The sequence below is a fragment of the Orbicella faveolata genome, unplaced genomic scaffold (genome assembly GCF_042242905.1).
Source record: "Orbicella faveolata isolate gen_17 unplaced genomic scaffold, um_ofav_v1 contig_26, whole genome shotgun sequence".
NCBI lineage: Eukaryota > Metazoa > Cnidaria > Anthozoa > Scleractinia > Merulinidae > Orbicella > Orbicella faveolata.
In genome coordinates, this window is record NW_028301554.1 from 16,302,501 (window position 1) to 16,325,383 (window position 22,883).

The window sequence follows — 22,883 nt, forward strand, 5'->3', positions numbered from 1 at the left end:
CATCGAAAAATAACCTCTGCTTGCGAAATTCGCCCGACAAAAGCATTTGGTATTTCGTGAACATAACGCTAGAGTTTGAGAAATCGGTTCATGTTACTCCCGCGAAAAACTAGCTGATTTTAATTTGTTAATTGGTTAATTAGATTGTTTTTGACAAGTGTGAATGTTCTCAAAAACATAGGAAGAGTCTGCAGTCTGTTTTTCTTCTCGTGCGTGCCGCGCCCATGTCCCGTCCCATCCCTAAAGCGCCATTCCTCATAACCCCTGCTGAATTTCGAGAGAAAAACAGACTGTCAGCAATCTAGAGAGGAGCTGATTCTGATCTCTCTCCGTTTAACAGAAAAACACGAGAAAAAGATAGTAGATACTTAATATCGCATTACTCGCTGATGGAGGCTTATGCCATAGAGAGCTGTAACGGGATGTAGTAAATAATATGCTGAAAAAAAAAAAAAAAAAAAAGACAATGAAAATAAAAGCAGAAGTCGTTCTCAATTTTCCTCTTTTTGGCTCGTCTCTTACGTGCAGCAAGCGGTAATCAAAAGATCACTTTCTTTGATATGGACATTTTTGAGACCTAAGCCAGCCGTCAAAAAATACAGCAAACGCCAGTCCCGTGGAGAAAGATCATGGTTCAATTGCAAACGAGAAGCAGGAAAGTACTTTTCGGCTCTCGAATTAAACATCCGGTTCTTCTAGATCACCGACAGAAAAAAATAGCCTACTAATTAAACACCTCAAGTTTAACAGTGACGATTACTGAAGTTAATTCCCTCAGCCACTCTTCCTGTTTGTGTTTTTGGATGCTGCAATCTTCCCTCTGAGGACGCGAACTTTTTGAACAGCCTCAGAAATCTCGACCTCTCTGGCTATAGATCGTTTTCACATGAAGTCATCAAATTCCAAATTCCAAAACTAAGGAGCCTCGAAAGTTTTTATCTTCATCAGGCATAAGGGGATCTAAATTTATATCTGTTTACAACTTGTGGCGTTGCGTGACACAAAGCTACGATCGCGTTTCGTTGTCGAAAAGTATACACAATAGCCATTTTAGGAGTTAGTAGTATTAGGAAAAGTGCTTGTGTTAATCAGGTTTGTTGGTTCAGTTCAGATAATAAGTTGTCTAGATAGCCAAAGTAAGTTTCAGATGTTTACACTATTTTCAGGCCGCCATATTGGTGGACCGCGGAGGTGGCTCCATAAATTTGTGTCAAACATAGTAGTAAAAAGAATAGGGGTACGAGAACATTATGCAAAAAAAAACAGCCTTCCCAAACCCCGGCAAGACCATTTTTTGGTCTTGAGTGGCCTCAACTAATAATGTCAAAAACTCAGTTTTTCACGGCTCTCACAGTGACTTCGGTTTTTGATTTCATCACTGTTTACCAACACATTATGCCAAGCGAAGCCTAGAGCCTGCTTCTTGTCAGCGCAGATTAAAGCAAGTTTTTGCAAAGCAAAAACGCAGCTGTATCGAGCAGGAGATGAAGAAGCAGATCAGCTCTAATCGCGTAGGCGGGAAGAGTCATAGCGAGGAATGAGCTTTAGCTCATCCGCAAGCGGTTTAGCGAAGCCGAAATGGCGATGGAGCGATTTCTGATGTGTCATAAGAAAGTCATGATCACCATTTAACCATTCCCATTTAAAAAATAATTCCCGTACTACGAATTGACTCAATGTAAAGTACTGTTCTACAAGGTTTTAAAAACATCGAATGACTCACACAAACCATGTACAAATTGAAAATATTTGCATAATCCATAGACACATACTAGACAATGACGTCACATTTCTCGGAAAGACCAAATGTCATTCTCAGAAAAACAGCAACACACTAAAGGGACTTTCCCTCGGAAATGAGTCATCAAAGTCAACCAATCAAAAAATCACTTTGCGGCTTGACAAGTTGTGAAATTTTTCACTGCAATTTAGTTGAATTTGCGTACTTCATTTGCGTACTTCATTTGCGTACTTCATTTGCGCACTTCATTTGCGTACTCCATTTGCGTACTTCATTTGTGAACTCATGTTCTTTCTCAATCTCGGCTTTATTCGTTTGATGCATGTTTGACTATATATGCTAATAACATTTAAAACTAATTTTCTAAAGGTAATATATAATGAAAGCTTCCCATTATTTTTGTAAAAGCTGCCAATTATCAATCCCAATCATATTAGAAGAAGTTCATGAGAATACGGAATATCATAAGACACGTCTTGATAAATTTGTGAAACAAGGTATAATTAAATTTGATATAAAACAAATAGAAGAAATACTTCAGGAAAATTACTCCCGTAAAATACAATAAAAACATGGTAATCTTGCGTGACAGGAAGTAGTCCACGCGTAGGAAATAAATCTCTTATCGATTAAAAGATTCCTCCATGGTTAAGCTGCCCGGACATCCAAAATTGAACAATTTACCATCTTTATAAATATTGGATTCACATCCAGGTATCTTTTTCTTTGTTGTTTGCTTGTAAGGCGGTTTGATTTTGTGAACTGTCTCTTGATATTTTCACCAGCTCGCTCAAATGTTTTACCGCTGCAAAAATCTTTGAAAGCGGGTTTGCTGCTCGGCATTAATTTTTCTGTTGTTTTTGAATAACAGCTATTGCCGTCCCAATACCTGGTAAATTACCTCCTGTTTGGTTTTTAGCAAACCGAGTTTTAACATGAGGACTGATATCACAAATGCTTTTCATCATCGCTCTACCATTTTTGGTTACGACGAATTGAATATTTTTATTACCAGTTAATTTTTTATGCTTGACACAATATGTTTTTTCCATGTATATAAATTATATTATTTATCATATCTCTTCTCAAACTCTTCCTTATTCTCCTTGTGCTTCATTGTGAGTTTATGCTTGACTATGTATGCTAACAAATAATATTCAAGACAATACGGACAGAACCAACGTACAACTTCCATATATTTTATCTACATAAAAAACTTTTAAATTTTTTCCAAAATAACTCTTTTTTGAAAACAATATAGAATTTTTTTATTAGGGTATTTTTCTAATCTAAAAGAATATACTTCATATTTACCAATAATTGGCTCAACTGTTTTCTCCATAATATAAATATATGTAAAAAATATCCTCTAAACCTATAATATATGAGTTCATAGTTCAAGTCAATCATGGTAAACAAGTCAATCAAGCCAAAGTATAAGCCAATCGAGCCAATCGAGTCAGTCAAGCCAATCAAGCCAAAGTACAAGCCAAAGTTTAATTCAATCAAGCCAATCGAGTCAGAGTTCAACCTGGGATTCTCAGTCTTCGGGTGAAGAATGGTCACCAGATACAGATTCTGATTACATTTATTGTAATGTAATAGTAATAAACTGCAACACAGAAATACACAATGAAATGATTACAATGGAATATATAGATTGCCCATTCTGTGATCAAGAATTACAACAACCATCAACAATATACCCTCTACGCTGTGACAAACAAGACATTATCAATAACAAAGGCACAAATATATGCCGTAATTGTGGTACAGTTAACAGTTGTGATATAGCCAGTAAATACATTGGTTTTCATGAAAACAAGTACAAGATTGTAAAGAAATCAGTTTACCAAAGTTTACCAAAGAAAATATCATTTAGAAAATGTACTAAATGACATATGCTGTATATAGGAATTACAGATACCAGTTTCTGATTTAACCAAAATATATAAGATTTTCAAAGAAATAGACAAGATACTTCCACAAATTAATGGTAATGGCAAATGAATGATCAACATTAATTTATTTTGAGACAAGTATTCGAAATGTTAAATATACCACATGAAAATATTCCCGTAACAAAGTCTAAAAAAACATTAGAAATTTAAGAGCAATATTGGGAAAAATACGAGATATTATTCAGTTTTAAACATTTTATTGTATTTATCTTCAAATTCGTCGTATAATGGACACATATCTATTATAATTTCATCGACAATTTTGATGTAGTCTAAAAATCGTTCATCATCAAATTCTAATCCTCTCAGAAATGACCTTATATCCGTCAATATCTTTTCATATGTCGTGTATGCAAATTTACACATCTCGATTTTTCGTTTGAATTTTTTACCTTTCTGAAAATGTTTTAAAAATAAGACCAGCACCTGATATTGTCCCAAGAACGATAGGATTCAAAGTCACACTACCAGCTACTGTCTCTGTTACAACAAGAACAACAGATCCAATATTAAATGCCAGTTCTATTTTCTTAAAATATTTGTAAGTCATTTTGAAAAGCCAGTATTTTTTATGATAGTATTTGTACAAAGCTTTCAATTCTGATATCTCAGCTTCAGTTAAATTTGGATTTATATGATTGAAATTGAAATAGCCTTTGGTACTTTCATATATATGGTTTAGATATTATTTAATCCAATCCAAAATATGTTCCTAACTTTTTTGATACCATAGCTTTAAAAACATCTCCACCTATTTCATAAACATTAGTTGTGAAACCTAATCTCAATATATATCCTACCGTCCAAACATGTAGAAAATTTTCTGTGAATGCTCCGAAATTACTGGTTGTAGATCCAGATTCAGAAACCCCTGCAATGGCGATAGATTATTTGGCAGATCGACATAATCATTATCACCAACACCAGATGCCTTTATTTGTAATACTGTACTATTGTTATTATTCTTTAGCATATCAAACCAATAAAAATTATCTCCATGTATAGCAGATAATCGAAAATGAAAACCATCAGTAGTAGTATCATGTTTGATGGCTAGAAATATAGTGCATTCTTCAAACAACTTTAAGGAAACATTCATGCTACCATAGAAATTATTGAAACCGTAAGTTAAGCTAAAATCAGAGAACGGTTTGCTACTTGGCGAACCAGATTGAGTGGTAATGTTCAAATCATTGAAAGCAGTCACATTAGGACCACTCCTTACGAACTCTTCAGGATCTGATAAATCAGCGTAAAATTCAAATACTTTTTTGAATAAATATCAGAGCCGTACACCACATACGACCGTTGTTTCTCGATTGAATTTATTTGGTTTTCTAACGACTTTACAGCTGCAGTGAAATCATTCTTCAATTGTGTTTTAATTGCATTCACATAACTTGTAATGACACTTTCATTTTCATACAGTTGTTTGATATTTGCAGCATCATTATTTTCAACACCATCTTGAATATTTTTTATCTGGTAATTGTTCATATTCATGTGTTGATTGAAGTTGGTGGATTTCAAAAAATTGACAGTGGTATCAAAGTTGGTCGATTTCAAAAAATCAACATTAGCTTTGAATGTCATTTTACCGTTATCAAAAGAGTATGGATTATCATAAACATCAGAACTGACATTCTGTTTTCCCTCGATTTCATAAACAATCAAATGACCACGACCCTGAGCTGGACTGTTTGCAATACCCTGACACCTCAAGTCAACGTAGATATTTTCAGGAGGAGTTACATCATACTTATCCAAGTGAACGATGGATCGACTGTATGGTGAAAACAATTTTGTTGATTGTTGACCAATATTCAATTTAGTTGAAACAACTAACACTGTTACTTTATCCATAGCTGGTGGGAAGAATTCAATTACCAAAGTGTACTCATCTTGTGGAAGTAGATACATGTTGAAACTTAGTCTAGATGAATACCAGTTTTGTGCTTCTTTTCCCATTCTCAAACTGTAAGCCTTTTTATTCACATCATGAGGTGAACCAAGAAAATCCATGATACCATCAACGATGATGTTATTTTCACTTGCTGACTCATCAACCTCCTCCATGATGTATAGGAAAACGTCTTTTTTGCTGTCAGAACTTGTTATATGTGACTCATTGATTGTTTTTTTGAAACTATCAGTCAGCGTTGTAATCATATCCGCTTTGGTTTGGTTTACGTACATAACATTAGTAACTGACAGCACGTTGTGGGAGTCAGTGGATAAGTTGATAATTTTTTTGTTACCCATATCAAGATCAACAGTTATTGAATTTCCACCGTGAATGCTTAATTTTTCGTCCAAACCTTGATCCAATTTTACGGGTACTTCTCCTAAAGCTGATTTTGTTCCATTAATATCCGCCTGAAGATCTGAACCGATTTTGTCGACATAAGACTTGTTAGCTTTATCTAATATAAAATAGCGATATTTTGCGTACTATTTTCTGTATCAACATAAGTTTTTGTCAAAGCAACAGTATCAACATAAACTTTACTGACTAACGTATTATCATCATATAACCCATCATAATATGGTTCTGTGTTTTTGATTACCATTTGTCTAGCATCAAAATAATTACCATCTTTGTCTTTTTTCAGAAATTTTCATTCAAATACTCTTTATTAACGGCGCTCTTAAGATCTTAGACTTTTGTATTGTAATCATCGTCAACTTTATGATCATCAGGAGTGTCCAGATTGAATACTTTCTTATTTTGTAAATCATAATTACCATCAGAAGTTCCTTTAAAACCTATTCCGAGGTCTCCTTTTCAACTTTTACTATTACTGTTTCAGATGAAGAAACTTCACCTGACCAACCTAAAATTCCGTTTGAATAAGACATATATAATAATATTATATTAGAAATTACAATCTCTTATTGAAATTCTTGGCGGTAAATTTTCGTGGTTATCTATATACAGAAAGCTATATGGATCATTAGTAGCCTTTTGATACAGTTTTTTATCAACATTGTTTTCACGGCATAAAAGTGATTTTTCATTAGCACTTGGGAATTCATAAATACAAAAATGAGAGCAATTCAGTCTGATATCCTTCGGAGTTTTATAGTAACTCTGACTTAAATATATTACTGAACAATTTTTATGTCTTCCTCTTATAAAATAATCAATTAATGGCGCTTGGTTCTTTTCACAAACGAAATCATCAAATATGACAAGCTTTTGGTTACCATTATTCATTTCTGATACAGGTTTTATTTAATCATTACTAACTTCCAATATATCATAACCAACTTCTTTACTTATTGGTTTAAAAGTTTTCATCAGATATTCATATTTTAATTGTTCGAGATTCGTAGCATACAAATAACATTTATCGAAATACAGTAAATTCATTATGATATGATGCAATGAATTCGTCTTTCCTGAGCCTGATGGGCCACAAATCAGCATCCGAAAGCAACGATCAGGCATAAATTGGTACAATTGCTTATAATTACCAACATCCTCTTTAATATCATAATTTGGTATTTTCATACTGTATAGGTATATAATTTTAACACTACATGATGAAGTACATGATGTATTACATTTTTATATAGTATAATAGCATAATGAGTTTACTTAAGTGGAAAGAACTTGCTAAAAAGAAATCTGAATTAGGTAATAAAATCAATTATGTTTATAATACAATAACACAAAGTGATATTGATAAAAAGACTAGTCATGAATCTTTCAAAAAGGTGTTTAAACCGATTACAACCAAATTAGATGATGTTGTGGCTAGTAATTTGAAAATACCACCAACGAGACGAAAGACAAAGAAGAAGGAAGGTGTACCAAATTATGGTCTTGATATTGAAGAAGAGGTTGAAGATATGAATCTGAGTGATTTATTTGATCAACCTGTTTTACCAGAGCAAGAAATAACATAGGCACGCGAGGCGTGCAAGAGTTATTTTTTGGGAATTAGAAGCCCCTGGAGGTAGCAACACTCAGTGGACTCTTAACAGTTATGAGAAGGTTAATCCAACAAGTTTGTTTGGTTACGATGTTCTCGTTGACGTCGTCGCCGTGGTTTGCCTAAGCTCCCTATTATATTATCTCCAGTTAGTTAGGTTTCAATTTTTCTCAATCTAAGAAGGATATTCTGCCAATTTTAGCGTTAATGAGTTCACATTGACTTTGTGACCTTGATACTATGACATGGGTTCTTGTCTCGACCGCTGGGTTAAGGGAGCGAAGGCTCAGGTACTAGCTTTAAGTTTGTCCTACGCGGGCAAATTATCTCGAACAATAAATAAATATGGAGTTAGTTTAAATTACAAGGAAACAAAAATAATCAAACGTGCGCACCCTCTGAACGCAACTCGTGTATTCATATGCAAGATTTACAGTAATTTAACTATAAAACATTGCGATAAGACAAAAGTTAAAACCATCACGGTTAAAAACTCTAAAAACTGTAAAAAACTCTGAAAAGCGACGACGTTTCGACGTTTACTCAACGCCATTTTCAAGTTTAATAGTGTTTTATTGAAGTCTCTAAGGATTTGTTTTGTACATTTATATTCAAATAACGTTTTCTTATTCATTTTGACTTGAAAATGACGTTGAGTAAACGTCGAAACGTCGTCGCTTTTTAGAGTTTTTTACAGTTTTTAGAGTTTCTAACCGTGATGGTGTTAACTTCTGTCTTATCGCAATGTTTTATAGTTAAATTATTGACAAAGCCTATTCTTTTAAGATTTACAGTATTGTTGATATTTCTGAAATGTTATAGAGTATCGTATTCTAAGTAAAAAATAGTTTTTGGGGGTTTGACAATTATGCATTGAGAGGTTTTCGGCCTTCTTAGTACTCTCCGAAACCGAAGGATAACGACTCTTGAATGACAGAACAATCAACAAAGGACCATGAACTTCGGTGTTACGACATCCGAACGGATGGTCAAGTCGGAAACGTCCGTCGATTTCTGCGGATAGGAGGAAAGCGTTAAGGGAGTGTTTGATCACCCATTGATTATGATTGATCGTATTTTGCGTGGATCATGGCATTAAAAATTATATTTATGTACCTCGTGTCTTAAAATAGTCTTTTGGAAAACCCGTTGGAAGGCAGGGTTCTCAAATTGTTAATGGTTTCAATATTCAAATCAGATTTAACCGCTTAATCGTAGTTAAGAAAGTGTCTGTCTCCTTGTTTCGTGATCCATCAAATCCCTTTGGCCGAATGTAGAGCGATTTGATTTCGTGGCTTCGCGGTATCTTCCTACGCGACCACGTGAGTCTAACACTTGTGGCAACGCCACGGATCCAAAGCCCCGTTTTCCCGCGCTTTTAAAGTCAACATAACGTAATGCGGTCAAAAGCGAGATGAAAAATGCACCAGTATGGTTAGAAACTAACGCCAAGGGAATTAAGAGGCAATCAGTGGTCTCTGAAGTAATACTTTGCCTGTTATGTAAATGATGCAATGAAAACTTAAACGCACTGATTTGATACGTTACAAAACTTATTATTAATTCCTTGCTATGCGCGAGAAATTCACACATTTAATAATGAACTTCAAACTTAACGACGCAGTTTCCTTTGTCCATGCGCACCTTAGCCAAATTTCATTTCAAATTTCTCAACCGATGTTTAGTTCAGTTTGAGCTGTATCCACTTCGCGTCAGGTTTGCTGACTTTTAGCAATGCGAGCGAAGCTTTAAAAGGATACAGCGAGTTTTATTTAAACATTGAGCATTTCATTTCACGTGAACCTGAGTTTCTTGAAGCTTTGAGACGGAAAGTTCGCTTCACAAGGTGGCAACATTCCTTCTAACGGTTTGATTCAAGCAACGCTGGGCTCTGTGGTGCTCACCACTTGGGACATTTCAGAACTGTACTGTAGTAATCTTTAGTAGCAACCGACAAACAGAATAATCGATGCTGAACGATGCAATCAGCGTTAATTCCTTCTTCACCGGTGAGACATTTAGATACAGTCACTATGTTGAAGTATGTGGAGACAGATAAGAGAGGCAGGGCAGTGGAAAAAGCCTTCTTAATGGTAAGTAAGAATTTCTCATTCTATATAATCAGCAAATAGATTGAACTTTATTCTAATGGCATTTCTGAAGATTTTTTGGTCATATGATATTTCAAAGACTAAGCAGTCTCTTAGTTAAGAAAGTAACTCTCAGTGACTTTCGGGCTCCACAACAATTCAGAATACCAGCAAAAACTCGTTGTTTAATTTTCCTAGAAAAGCTTCAACACCAGTGCCGTGGAACAATGATCTGAAAATTATATTAAAATGCTTGAGTTAGAAACCGAGTGTATGGAAAGCAGTTACTTTATCCAAGAAGGCGACTCTCGCACATATACACATATATTTACCCTTACACTCTTCGTAAATAAGCTTCAATTTTCATAAAAACTCTTTGTGATAAGACACGAAGAGACCGAAGACAGCATGTAATTATAAAACGTTTAAACGTAGTTTTCCTTTGTGAATTACTAATCTAAACACCTACTTTTCTCTAGATTAGTCCTTGAAGCGCTGATTACTGTGCAGTACGTACATGACATGCATATCGGTGTCGCAACCGCGGCAGTCTACTGATCATCAGCCTGGTTCAGTTGTGGCTTATAAGGATCCATACTGTGGAAAAACTCAAGTGATTTCTGGCCGGAGAAATGGCTCGGACAGTGGGATGGAAAGCGGCAAAGTCTTTCATGAGAGCAACCCGACTATGGAAAATTCTGGTAACGATAGGATAAGTTATTAAGGATAGAGGTAACGACTTGTTTCTTAGAAAAATCCAGTGAGATGGAATGCGGAAAATTATTTCAGTCCTGAGAGCAACCCGGCTGAGGACAATTCTGGTAATGATAGGATAAGTAAATAAGGACACAGGTAACGACTCCGGTTTCTTAGAAAAATCCGAGATCAGTGCTAGAACAAGCTAATAAAACGTCCATTTTGAAATCGGAATGATCGCAGAAGGCAATCACGCATTCCTAAGCTGGGTGGAGAGTTTCGTGCGCTCCTCTTAGTGCTTGTTTTACTTTCACGTCCAGAGGGGTGGTAGCAGTCGAGAGGTCGACTAGTCATTCCGTGCTCGCAAGTTGGAAACCTATCCTGTTGGACACAGCACGCAGGTATCATGAGTACCATGCGACAATCCACCGGAAGCATGAGTCTGGATGGAGTGTCGGAATAGGGTGGTTGATTTCTGACCGGGCCTGTACTGCCTCAGCGCTTCTGACTTCATATGTCCTCATATGGACCCCCGAGGTCTGTGTCTGTATTTCAAGCTGGGTTTGCAGGCTGTCGTTTCTGTTTTTTGTTTTTTGTTTTTTTGTTTTCTGCAGTCAAAAGTCTAAAAGAATTAATAAACACTTGATCCGGGTTTTTCGAGGGCTAGTCGGTTGTTATCAGTAACTTGGAGGAAGGAAGAAATGTGGACACAATATGCGATTGTATGATCACCCTCGAATCGAGCAGATGAACATCTATTTCCTGTTTAACGTTTTGAGCTTTAAGCAATTAATGTTCCTATACAACAACAATGCCATTGGCTATTGAACTGATATTACATTTTTTACCTCTAGAAGCACTGATAAGGTCAGGAGTAGTTTGTATGTTGAATTATTAATGCTTCACCCAATGCATGCCATGGATAAAGACTGGTTTGGAGTCTTTTTTACATCAAAGTGGACAAGTGTGCTTAGGCAGCGTTTGCACGTTGTCTTTCTATTTTCTGCATGAAGAAGAAATATTCAGTTATTGGGTTAATCGAGAATGAGAAGAACTTCTTCATGAAAAGAAAATTTATGGATATTGTTGAAGTTACGCTAAAATTTGTGGGGTTGTAGTTAAGTTACTAATTATTTTCTTTTGTTGTTTCTAAACAGTTTATTGACTTGTTGTAAATTACATAAGGCAGAAAAAAGTTGCTTGCTGCGTCCTTGCGATGTTCTCTACGACGAAGCTTGTGCGATTTCCTAGCCTCAACGAACAAAGAACTTGGCTAATATCCAGCCCTCTTGACCTTACGCTTAGTCAATAACCTATATGTAATTCTAGGTTGGACTATGTAAAACAATGGGGAATATCTAATTATGTATGGTTCTGTAGGACTTTGTAAGCAGGTTTTGAATGATATTGTACTTTAAAGTTTTATCTGGAATGTTAATCAAGCTTAAAGTTTGGTTATATATGGTTATATGAGTTTACTAAGGATTTTGTGTTACTATCAGGAAGATGTAGGGCTCTCCGTAGGGCTATATCAGCTCAATTGTATGAAAATGTATTGTTATGTAGAGCTATATAGGCCTGTGTGTGGCTATGTCAAGCAAATTAGGGCTGTAGAGTCTTGGCATGCGTGAAAAAAGCTCTCTATGACTATTTCTAACTTTTGGTTGGGCTTAGGCCACGTTTATTCCAGACTCAATCGAAGCCTTGTCATGGGTGTTTGCATCCTTCGAAGTGTGCCTAAACGCATTGCAGAACTGGAAATGAAGACAGGAACTCACTCACGGTATCATTCATTATTTACTCGTTCGATCTTTTGTGACCTTCGGAAAACTTCGGACATCTTGGGTAACCTTCGGTAAATCGAGCACTGTCGAAGAAGTTAACCTTTGGAAATCCGCCTACTGGTTAGGCGTAAACTGAAGAGCATCATCTTCGGTAATCTTTGATAACCTCCGGGAAAATCGAACACTGTTGAACATCTTCGGAAATTCGACTAATTCGACAAATCGAGCACTGTCAAAGCATGTGCAGAATATCTTCGGAAATACGACATATATGGAATATCAAACATTGTCGAAGAAGGCAATCTTTGGAAATCCGACTAATTCGGCAAAGAGAACATCTTCGGTAACCTATGCGAAAATCCGAGTAATTCGGAAAAATCGAGTACTCCCAAAGAAGACAATCTTCGGAGATTCGACTAATTCGGCAAATAAAACGAACAGTGTCGAAAATCTTCGGAAATCCAATATTCCGCAAGTCGAGCTCTGGAAGTATGTGCGGACGAATATCTTCGGAAATCCGACTGGTTCGGAAAATCGATTTACTGCCAAAGAAGAGCATCTTCGGAAATCCGACTAATTCGGCAAATACAGCATCTTCGGTGGCCTTCGGTAACCTCTAGAAAATTCGTACTTTTTCGAACTTCTTCGGTAATCCGACTATTTCGGCAAGTCGAGCACTGTCTGTCGCTTTCGAGTGGTATACCACGGAATATCCCACGAGACACTTGTATTCTCTCGATATACACACGCGTCTAAGGCTTGTGTTTATACCGAAAAAATTTAAATGACCCGTGGGATATAGTTATTCCAGAAGGGGTCACTGTTCCGCCGTTTTGTTACTTTCCAGTAGCAAAATTCGTACGTTATCCATGTCATATGGACTGGAGCCCAAAAAACTCAACACAAGCAAGTAAGTGGTAGGGCTAAAGCCCTTCCTCCTCCCTCGCGGTCCCTGATTTCATTTGGGGTTTTGAACATATCTTTCAGTAGCCTGAAATGTCAGTCATCTCCCACCCTTAGCTTAATCCCCGGGCGATTAGGCTGGATGGTGGAAGATGACTGACATTTCAGGCCACCTCGGAGACCCAGGGGCAGTTAGTCGGGACGACGCGATGTTTTCGGGCGAAATTTTACGTCTTGATGTAAACTCTCGCCCGAAAATATCGCGTCGTCCGAAAATGTCGCGTCGACTAACTGCCCCTGAGTGTCCCAGGATGACCTTTTTTTTCAGCTACAGAGCGGGCCTACAGAGCAGCGGGAAAGCTTCTTGAGCCGACTGTACGCGAGGATGACCAGCAGTTTCCATCTCAAATTCAAGATGGCGGACGGTGAGTACTGTCGTGCAACGAATGTGATACTTAAAAAATTGCTGATTGCATTAAGGGTGTATACATTATTTTTTCTTTAAAGTAAGACTACATGTAAGCAGAAGTATAAGTCCTTTTTTGTTATTTTTTTCGAATGAAACTCCAGCCTCCTACACGGAAAGGCTTAATATATTATTTGCATGCTTAGCGACGTTGTTAGAATTGTCCTCTCTCTCCAGAGTCCGAGTAATTCTCACTTATACAATGTGCTTTTTGTTCGTAAATTTCAGGTCAGTCGGAGCAAACTCTTGAAGAAGTGTTAAAATCTATCAAGCACGTGATTCTTGTTTTGTCTGGTAAAGGAGGAGTTGGTAAAAGTACTGTTTACGACACAGATAGCATGGAACCTCTACGATAAAGGAAAGAAGGTAAGCTGAAATCTTTACGTTCTGTCGACTTATGGTTTACATTTCTACATTTACCCGTATTAAGGACGGTCGCGCGAAATGTAAAAAAAATGGGGCGTCACCGACTTCGTTTTGGAGAGAACATCCCCAGAAGAACACCCGAAATCTGAAATAATCGGGCTTCGTTAGCGAATAACGCCACTATGTCTGTAAGCCCAAAATATTGCAATTAGATCTTTGAAGTGAAATGTTCTCTGCCAAATGTTGTTTAAGGTAATTCCTCTGAAATAAAAGTGACAATAGAATTTTTTTCAAACTTTGTCTACTGAATATTTATCATATGAGAACTTCAATTTTGAAATAAAAATGGGGGGTGCCCATGCTCATTAAGGAGCAGCGAAGCATTGAAAACGCCCCATTTTGGCATTATTCAATGCTTGTTATAAGAACACATTCCCAGTAATAGTAAAATCTTTGTGAGTCCAGACTCACGAGAACACGCATTAAACTACAGTCAATACATTGCGTCAGACACAAATAAGCATTTTAAGTTCGATTCAGACAGAAAGCTAAATCCTAGATTTAAAAAAATGAACCAAATTTCTTGATATGGTTACCAAACTGCAAAATAGAAAAGACCACAGTGTATCTGCTATTTTCTTTATTTATTCAATTTTCAGTGATAGAAATTAGTTCAGTCTTTTCTCATGCAAAGCTTATGGACTTTAAAAAAGTTACAGCACGTCCAGAATGCCGCTGCTTGTCTCATCACCCTCTCTAGAAAACACGAACACATCACACCTATTTTGTTTAATCTCCACTGGCTTCCTGTTAACTATCGTATCATCTTTAAAATTCTACTCATCACGTACAAGGCCCTAAACGATCTGGCACCTTCATACGTTCGTGATCTTCTCACTCCTTACACTCCGTCTCGTCAGCTACGTTCATCTTCTAAAGAACTTCTTTCCATTCCGCACTTCAATTTGAAAACATATGGCGCAAGATCTTTCACTGTAGCAGCTCCTACACTCTGGAACACTCTTCCGTCTGACATCAAGAACAGCTCCTCAGTGTCCCTTTTTAAACATAAACTAAAAACGTTCCTTTTTAAGAAAGCATTTTTATAACTTTTTAGCGACATTTTTTTTTATTTTTTTTATTTTTACTTTATTTGTCTTAAGTGTTTTTTAATATTTCTAACTGTAAAGCGCTTTTGAACATTTAGGATATTGGCGCTATATAAATATTTTATTATTATTATTATTATTATTATGATTAGTTGATTACAATGACTGGAAAAAAAGGTGGGGTTCCCGTGCTCGTTAGTGAGCTATAGCCATTTTTCAACTGACAGAACTCAATATCAAGGCAAATCCATCATGTTTTCAAGATGTGTGTGCACGAGCATGCGCTAACTGACGCCATAAATTATGCGCAGTAAGGATGCGTGATGCAAATGTGAGGAATCACCTTAAGGGGACCTATTAAGTGAATTTACTCAACTGGCGAGGTTCCTTAATGAACAAGTTCGCATTTAGCGACCATAGTTTCATGGACCTGGCAGCCACAAGATGGCAGGATTTGATATCCCGTGGACAGAAATCTTAAATTTTTTTTAACTTCCCACATTCATTTTTTGTTCATTTTTGGACAATGTGGAGATATTTGTTAATAAAATCTGTTTCTGGAAAGAAAAGTAGGGGTCGCCAAACATCCAAGATCATTAAACCCAGCCATAGCTATGGCAATAGCCTTCTGCCCTATCATTGTTCATTTTATAGCCTGCATGACAGGCCGTAGAAGGGGAGGGAAAGGGTCCACGCAGGCTATTCATTTTATTACTTAGTGTGTGCTCTCATGCATAACATGATGTGTGAATTTGCGCACACAGTAAGGACGTGCAGAAACAATTAGGGCGAATGTCCTTAAGTCATTGATTCATATGCAGTGGGAGGGGTTGCAAGGGGGGAAGCTTTATTGGATGATTTTCTACGTTTGGGATAGGTCTTGTTTTCGTGTTTTACCTTTGGGAGCGAGATTTGTTATCAGAAGATTTATAGTATTGGCCACATGATGTGTGAACTGGTGACACTTAGGGAAAAATCCTGTCTTGGATTACAAAATGTTCACTTTGCCTTCCCCCCAGCACCTTCTGTCTTTCTCCCCCTTACCCCAGAGTCTCCCCAGTGAAAATCTATGGATCTGCCTCTGGTAGCAAAGAAGTGTCTTCAAGAATGTATTGTTACAGGCTGCCGTACTACCTTGATCACAATAAATGGCTAATCTTTGTGTTATCTCTTTATCTTCCAGCTTGGCATACTGGATGTTGACATATGTGGACCAAGTATTCCAAGGATGATGAATGTAGAGGGAAAAGATATACAGCAGTGTTCTGCTGGGTAAGTCATAATATAAAGGATCATCTTCTGAAGCCATTCCGTGGGAGCCAATATTAACTAAATCATGCATATATACTGTATACAACTCTCACACTTGTGGTTGATGTGTAACAGTGAAAGAGTGTCTATGACCTTTAGTGGCTCATTACAGGAGAATTCCTTATATCCAGTTTCATGGCAAGAAACTGATTTGAAGTGTTGCGGCTTCTCCTGCATGGAATGCTGGTCTGTCAGGGACCAGTACCCCACTTCTTTGGAACTTTTGTGGGTGAACTTGCTTGATCTTGGGAAGTTTTTTATTTCGTAGAATTTAGATTACCTGCAGTATAAATGCATCAGACGTGTGTTTTAATTATCATACTTTTCATGTACATACTTCACTTTCTAATTTTTTTTTTTGTAAGATCAGCTGATATGTTATTGACATCATAACTTGCCTATGTTTTTTGCCAAGGGTGTTTACTGTAAGTATTTTCTAAAGATCACCCGAACCTTTCTTTTTAGTTTGGTTCCAGTTTACACAGACAAGGACCAACGACTGGCTGTTATGTCAATTGGTTTCTTGTTATTAAATAAGAGATGATGCTGTTGTGTGGAGAGGACCTAAGAAAAATGGTATTTATTCATTTAAATACTCTTCACTTACATATTTTTTGACTTACCTTGACCTGTTCAAGCTTGTTAATCAAAGCTAGATCTGAGTGTCTCATCATCAATGAAACTGACTACTGAAATCACTTCAAGGAACTATGCCACCACATATTGAGTAATTTTTTGTGAAATGCACAATTTAATTACCTTAGTTTAAAATGTAGGAAACTTCAGGTAGCTATTATTAGGCTTTGTTGATATTGAGCAAACAATACTTAATTTTCTTTTTTGGGGGCAGTATTATGTCTAGTTGATATATATTACAAAATTTCTCAAAATACAATTAAATAGCTCAGTTGGTAGAGCACTGCACTGGTATTGCAGACATCATGGGTTCAAATCCCATTCAGGCCTGATTTTTTTTTTCAGGCTTTAATTTCACAACTGCTTAAGTTGTGTGCATAACTGCGATGATCAATCATGTCTTCAAAAAAAATTTTATGTGACACCCCCAGCTGGTCACCACATTCACAGTGTAACTATTTGTACAAAGTTATGCAAATTCTTTCGAAAATACTGTGGCTTTTCTGGGCTTTTGAATGAAAGGACAATGTTTGAAATCAGCAAAATGTTTTACTACTATTTTAAAACAACTTTGTTCCAGGCCAGAGCACCACTGTCTGCAATGCACTTTTATTAATGATTTCTAAAATGGAGCAAATTCTGTAGAGTGCTACAAACATTTTGATGTTCCTATAGACTTTCTTGAGTTCTCAAGTGACAGTTACCGGTTTGTTTGTTTTTTTAGCAATGATCAAGCAGTTTCTATCAGATGTATGTTGGGGTGACCTGATTACCAGCTTATTGATACACCTCCAGGTGTAAAATGTTATTTTCAGAGGCTTGTGATGTACTGTTGTGTTAGGTACAGTGGCCCAGTGGTTAATGTCGTACACTGTAGATCAATAGATCTGGATTCAAAGCCCGTTCATGGGTCTTTGTACTGCATTTTTAGGTGAGAGACTTGACTGGCAATGCCTTCCATCACATAGGAGGAGATATGAGTACTAACAAGTTGCTGGCCAACCTGAACTGCAAAAATACAGGGATACGAGGGGATATCCACCAGTAGGCCAGCTCCCCATTAAGGACATTTAAGGGAATACAATACTCCATACTGTGAGACCGGAGTTGGAGTCAGAGCAGATATACTCTTAACTTTGTTGATAGTAAAATCATGCACATTCATTTTACAGTATGCAGTGTAATCCTATCATTATTGCTCTGTTCTAAGATTGGTTTTGTTCAATCCAGGAACATCTGATGAGTACATAAATGATTACAGTTAGTGGAAAATCTGCGACATTACAATCCAGATGGAGCAATTTTGGTCACTACTCCTCAGGTATGCATATTAAAGTATATTATTTTATAATAACCGTTCTATAATTAAATGCTGTCAATTATTAGGAAGGCTTATTTTGATTTCAGAAAGTTTACACTCGCTTAATATGTGTCTGTTGTGACTAATACATTGTTAATTTAGCCGTAAGAGCATTGAGGAAAGGCCAGCTTTTCACTTAGACATTTACTAGCCTTTTAATAGTCAATCAATTCAGGTGAAATCGAGCCTAATCATTGTTTGGCCGAAACCTAAGATTAGTTTAGTATCAGTTGATTGGCAAAATTGGTCTCCAGTTCTGAACTTTTAACCCTCATTTTTTCCCTTTTGTTCTCAATGAAAGAAAAATATCAGCAGTTGTTCCTGGGCATGGGATAACTCTCCATCTTCAATTGCTTAATAAAAGATTTGCAAGAAATTTACCAGAATGAACTAGTATGTAATATATTGATGGATTTTTCAATGACATTCCTGTTGTTTCTCAGGGTGTGGCAGTGTCTGACGTCAGGAGAGAACTAACATTCTGCAAGAAAACTAAAATCCCAATCCTAGAGTGGTGGAGAACATGAGTGAATTTGTCTGTCCTCATTTGTAATGTAAGTGTTAGCCTCCTAATACAGATGCTCTTTGCAGGAAACACTGAAAGCGGTACTCCCATATATGGGCTATATAGGTTTGTGTCATGGGATAGGATATAGCTTTTGAGGTTCTCAATCCTTAAAATAGGGTATCATTTTTGCCCCTGTTGACATTAATTGCGCTCACGGTGTGATCCTTAGACAGGTTACCTACCTAAATTGTGTCCGCTAATATTGCAATGCGTAAATGCCCGGCTAAACAGAAAATAAGTTCTACACTTGATGCTTTTAAACTTCCAGTGTCACAGAAGTGAAATACAGTTGACCTGTTGGTGCCATTCATAGTTTTTGTTTTTTCCTTGAATTGGATGTCATTTTTCTTGGATCGGGCCTTAAACAGGGTATCAGTTTCTTTTGCTTCATCCCTAAATAGGGTCAGGGTTTTAAGTCTTTTCACTGCACACCTACAGTATCTGGGATCGAGGAAACATTGCCAGACAAGTCCATGCAAAATGCATGTGTGGAGGAGGCTTTTCCTTTTTATGATTTAAAAAGAATATTTAATACACTATGACTTGTTGTATTTTTGACTGTTATAGTGTACCTTCATCTAGTTCATAGTATGAAATAATATTTCACTTTCTTTCCTTTAGAAATGTACAAATTTGTTTCAAAAGGAGGAGGTGAAGCTTTGGGAAAGAGCTGCAATGCTCCATTTTTAGGTAAAAATACTTACTAACATCAGTGACTACACAGGAAGGGGGATAGAGGGGTAGGGGGCAATCAAGATCATGTTTCATGGAAAATGGTCTTTTCACCATTTATTACACTTGTCTATATTAGTGTTAAAAAAAAAAAACAAGCAGGGAAGTATATTGTTTGGAAATGCAAAGGTCTCATTTGCCGGAAGCTTAAGGAATGTCAACCAAATTCTTTGTTGTGTCAAGCTTATCACAAGGGGTCATTGCAAATTGCAGACAATTCTCACTGATGTGATGTGTTCAATTTGACATTGAAATCAGTGAGTTTTCGCAGAGGAGAGTCTTCTAGCTATATCTTGCTCTCAGCTCTTGAAAAAATAGTTTTTTCCTTCTTTGTAGGTTCTATTCCACTGGATCCCAGTCTAACGCAATCCTTAGAAGATGCCAAGCTGTTATTGACTTGTTTCCTAACTCACCAACACTAAATGCAGTAGACGTAATCACTTCCAAACTGTTAGAATTGGAAAGCAATGGAGATCAGTGATTGAAGGAACAAGTACATTTTTTCAAAAAATGGTTGTTGAGCATGTGGCATTTATACAGTTGGACAAATGTGACTGAGATGGCCAAGTGTTCAACCACTGGTTTCTCCTTACAGTGCCAGTCCCTTATCAATCAAACCAGTGATGAGAATTACGGCAATCATCAATCAAGCCCTGCTCTAGTCATTAATTAAGGAAGAAAACTAACATAGAAAAATATGGCTTCGTCCCTCTGGACGATTTTGCCACTCACTTAAACCAAGCATTGCCTTGTTGTTGGGGCATATAAACCATGCGTAATAGCCTCCTTCACAAAGTTCTACTTGTAAAGCAAGAAAGTATGATTACTGAACAGCATCTTGAATTGGGAAAAGCTTCATTTGAATTTTCCTTTGATACATAGTTACATAGTATATGCGACTTCAAGACTTGTTTTGTCTGTGACCTCTACAGGTGGTCACCAGTAAAGATTTGAATTTTGGATGACTTCATGTAACCATGCACGAAAAATATAACTTGATACCAAATAATAACAACCGACAATAATATAACCAGATAGAAACAATAATAACAAGATAGAAATAAACCAGTAAATAAATAAATAAATAAATAAATAAATAAATAAGTAGACTGAAAAAAAAATGCAAATTAGTTATAGTTTAACTTGTGGTATCAAGGTTTATATTTCATGCATGGTTACATGAGGTCACCTTGGATTTAAATCTGTTATGGAGACCAAATTAAGAGGTCATGGATGAAACTAGTTTTGTAGTTGTATATATTACTGTAACTGTGTGTTGAAATAAGATTTGAATGCAGTTTTTCCCTATCAAGGTGACGTTAAATGATTGTACCTGAATTTTGATAAGCAGACTGATGTTGCAGAAGTGATTTATGATCAGAAAAACAATTTGAATGAGGTCTTTCCTAATCCAGATTGTTGCAAATCATAATTTTACACGGCCAATAATATACCTAAGATTCTTTGGTCAGAAACTCATAAAATGTTGCAGCTGAAAGGTCAACAAAAAAAATGGAAATAAATGCAAGTGGTACTGCCTCAGTTATCTGCATGGTATTTTGCGATTGTAAGAATTGCATTAACAATCAACGTTGGAGTTACTTTTACGTGTAAGAGAAATTAACACGGAGACTCCATATTTCCAATTTTGTTTTTAATTTAGTGTGTCAATACAAGAGTTATTTTTTTGTGAATAAAAAGCCCCTGGAGGTAGCAGCACTCAGTGGACTCTTGACAATTATGATAAGGTTAATGCAACAAGTTTGTCTGGTTGTGATGTACAGCGAAAAAGAAAACATTTTAAGAATTTGGTTTACCTTAGGAAATGTGATATTAAGCCTACTTTATGAGATCTGATTTTAACAATCGATCAGTGACTTTGTTTATTAGAACTACATGGAACTGTTCCCAGCCAGACAGCTAAACATCATGCAGTCTGTAAAAACGGCAGATTGGTTTTGATTCTGGATAATTTTTCCAACTCATTTTATAACAACAACCAATTTAAGTCATATATAGAGTTAGCAAAGCCTAAAAGCAGAGCTCCTGATTACAACAATTTAACCTTGCTTGAGCCTGGGATCCAATGGAAAACCTGTACCTGGGCAGTGGTCAACTTAAAAAAAACACGTGACCTCAATGAGCTCTAAAAACGAGCCTGCGATATGGTCAAGTGATACTGGTCAGTGCATGCCTTGTTTTGACAGGTATAAATTGAATATAACATAGATACCCAATAGCAAAGATGTATGCTCTAACCCTTCCCCCTCCTGATCTCTAAAGGAAAAGCCTTGGGAACTAGGTTGTTGTAGAGTGACATTTCACATTGATTTACATGGAGGGTGCGTACGGACGAAGGTACGTCTCTGTCAACCTATTATTTGGAGTATGGCCGCCATGTTGCGCGACTCAGTCGTCGTCGTCGTCGTCGCTGTCGTGCGTACGCGTCCACGAGCAATACCGCTAGCCACGATGAAAATCAACAATATGGCAATACCGGCAATACCGCTAGCCATGAGAAAATCAACTCATGGGTTTCCTTTTCTTTCCTATATGAGTATGGGGCTCCGCTTGGCGGCCCTTTGGGCCGCCGAAACTCCGCTATAACATCGTCATGCAATAACACGGTCTTATTCTGTTTCCAGCAATGATCGTAGTGTTTTTAAGTTTTGATATTCCACAAAACCAGTTCAAGTTAGATAATATCAATATCAAAACCCATAACATAGGCACGAGAGGCGTGCAAGAATTATTTTGTTTGTGAACTAAAAGTGTCGGAGATAGGAGCATTCATGAAACTGTTTACAGTAATGATTTGGTTAATTTGACAAGTTTTTTTGGTTGCGATGTACAGCAAGAAAGAAACTGGGAATTTATGATGTACACACGATGTTACATCGGCAATGGTAAGATAACTAAATAGTAAGCCATAAAATTTTTGGTTGAACAAACTACAGCAATCTGACACGTCTCCAGATTAATGTAGATACCATCTTATTTTCTAACAGGCTATTACTTGATTCTTTCTTTGATACAACCCACACTGTGATTGGTGAGACACGTGCACATGCATAACTCCCTCACTTACCGATCACATAGCTCTTCCAACCCCCAAGAGGAATTTTTGGTCAAAAATACTCAAGTTAAGAGAACTTTTCGCATTTTATACAAGTCGTGAGGTTACCCTTTTTACACAACATAACGCAACAACACTAAACAGAA

At 36.8% G+C, this 22,883-nt stretch overlaps 1 pseudogene across 1 annotated transcript; it reads left to right on the forward strand.

Annotated features, from left to right (window-relative positions):
• Positions 1-12,042: 12,042 nt before the first annotated feature.
• LOC149108336 (cytosolic Fe-S cluster assembly factor NUBP2 homolog) lies at positions 12,043-21,380 on the forward strand (annotated as a pseudogene). Its single transcript, XR_016209235.1, has 9 exons — positions 12,043-13,538; positions 13,808-13,945; positions 16,238-16,326; positions 16,831-16,941; positions 17,726-17,796; positions 18,232-18,322; positions 18,805-18,921; positions 19,551-19,619; positions 19,998-21,380. The product of XR_016209235.1 is annotated as a cytosolic Fe-S cluster assembly factor NUBP2 homolog (transcript).
• The last annotated feature ends 1,503 nt before the right edge of the window (positions 21,381-22,883 follow it).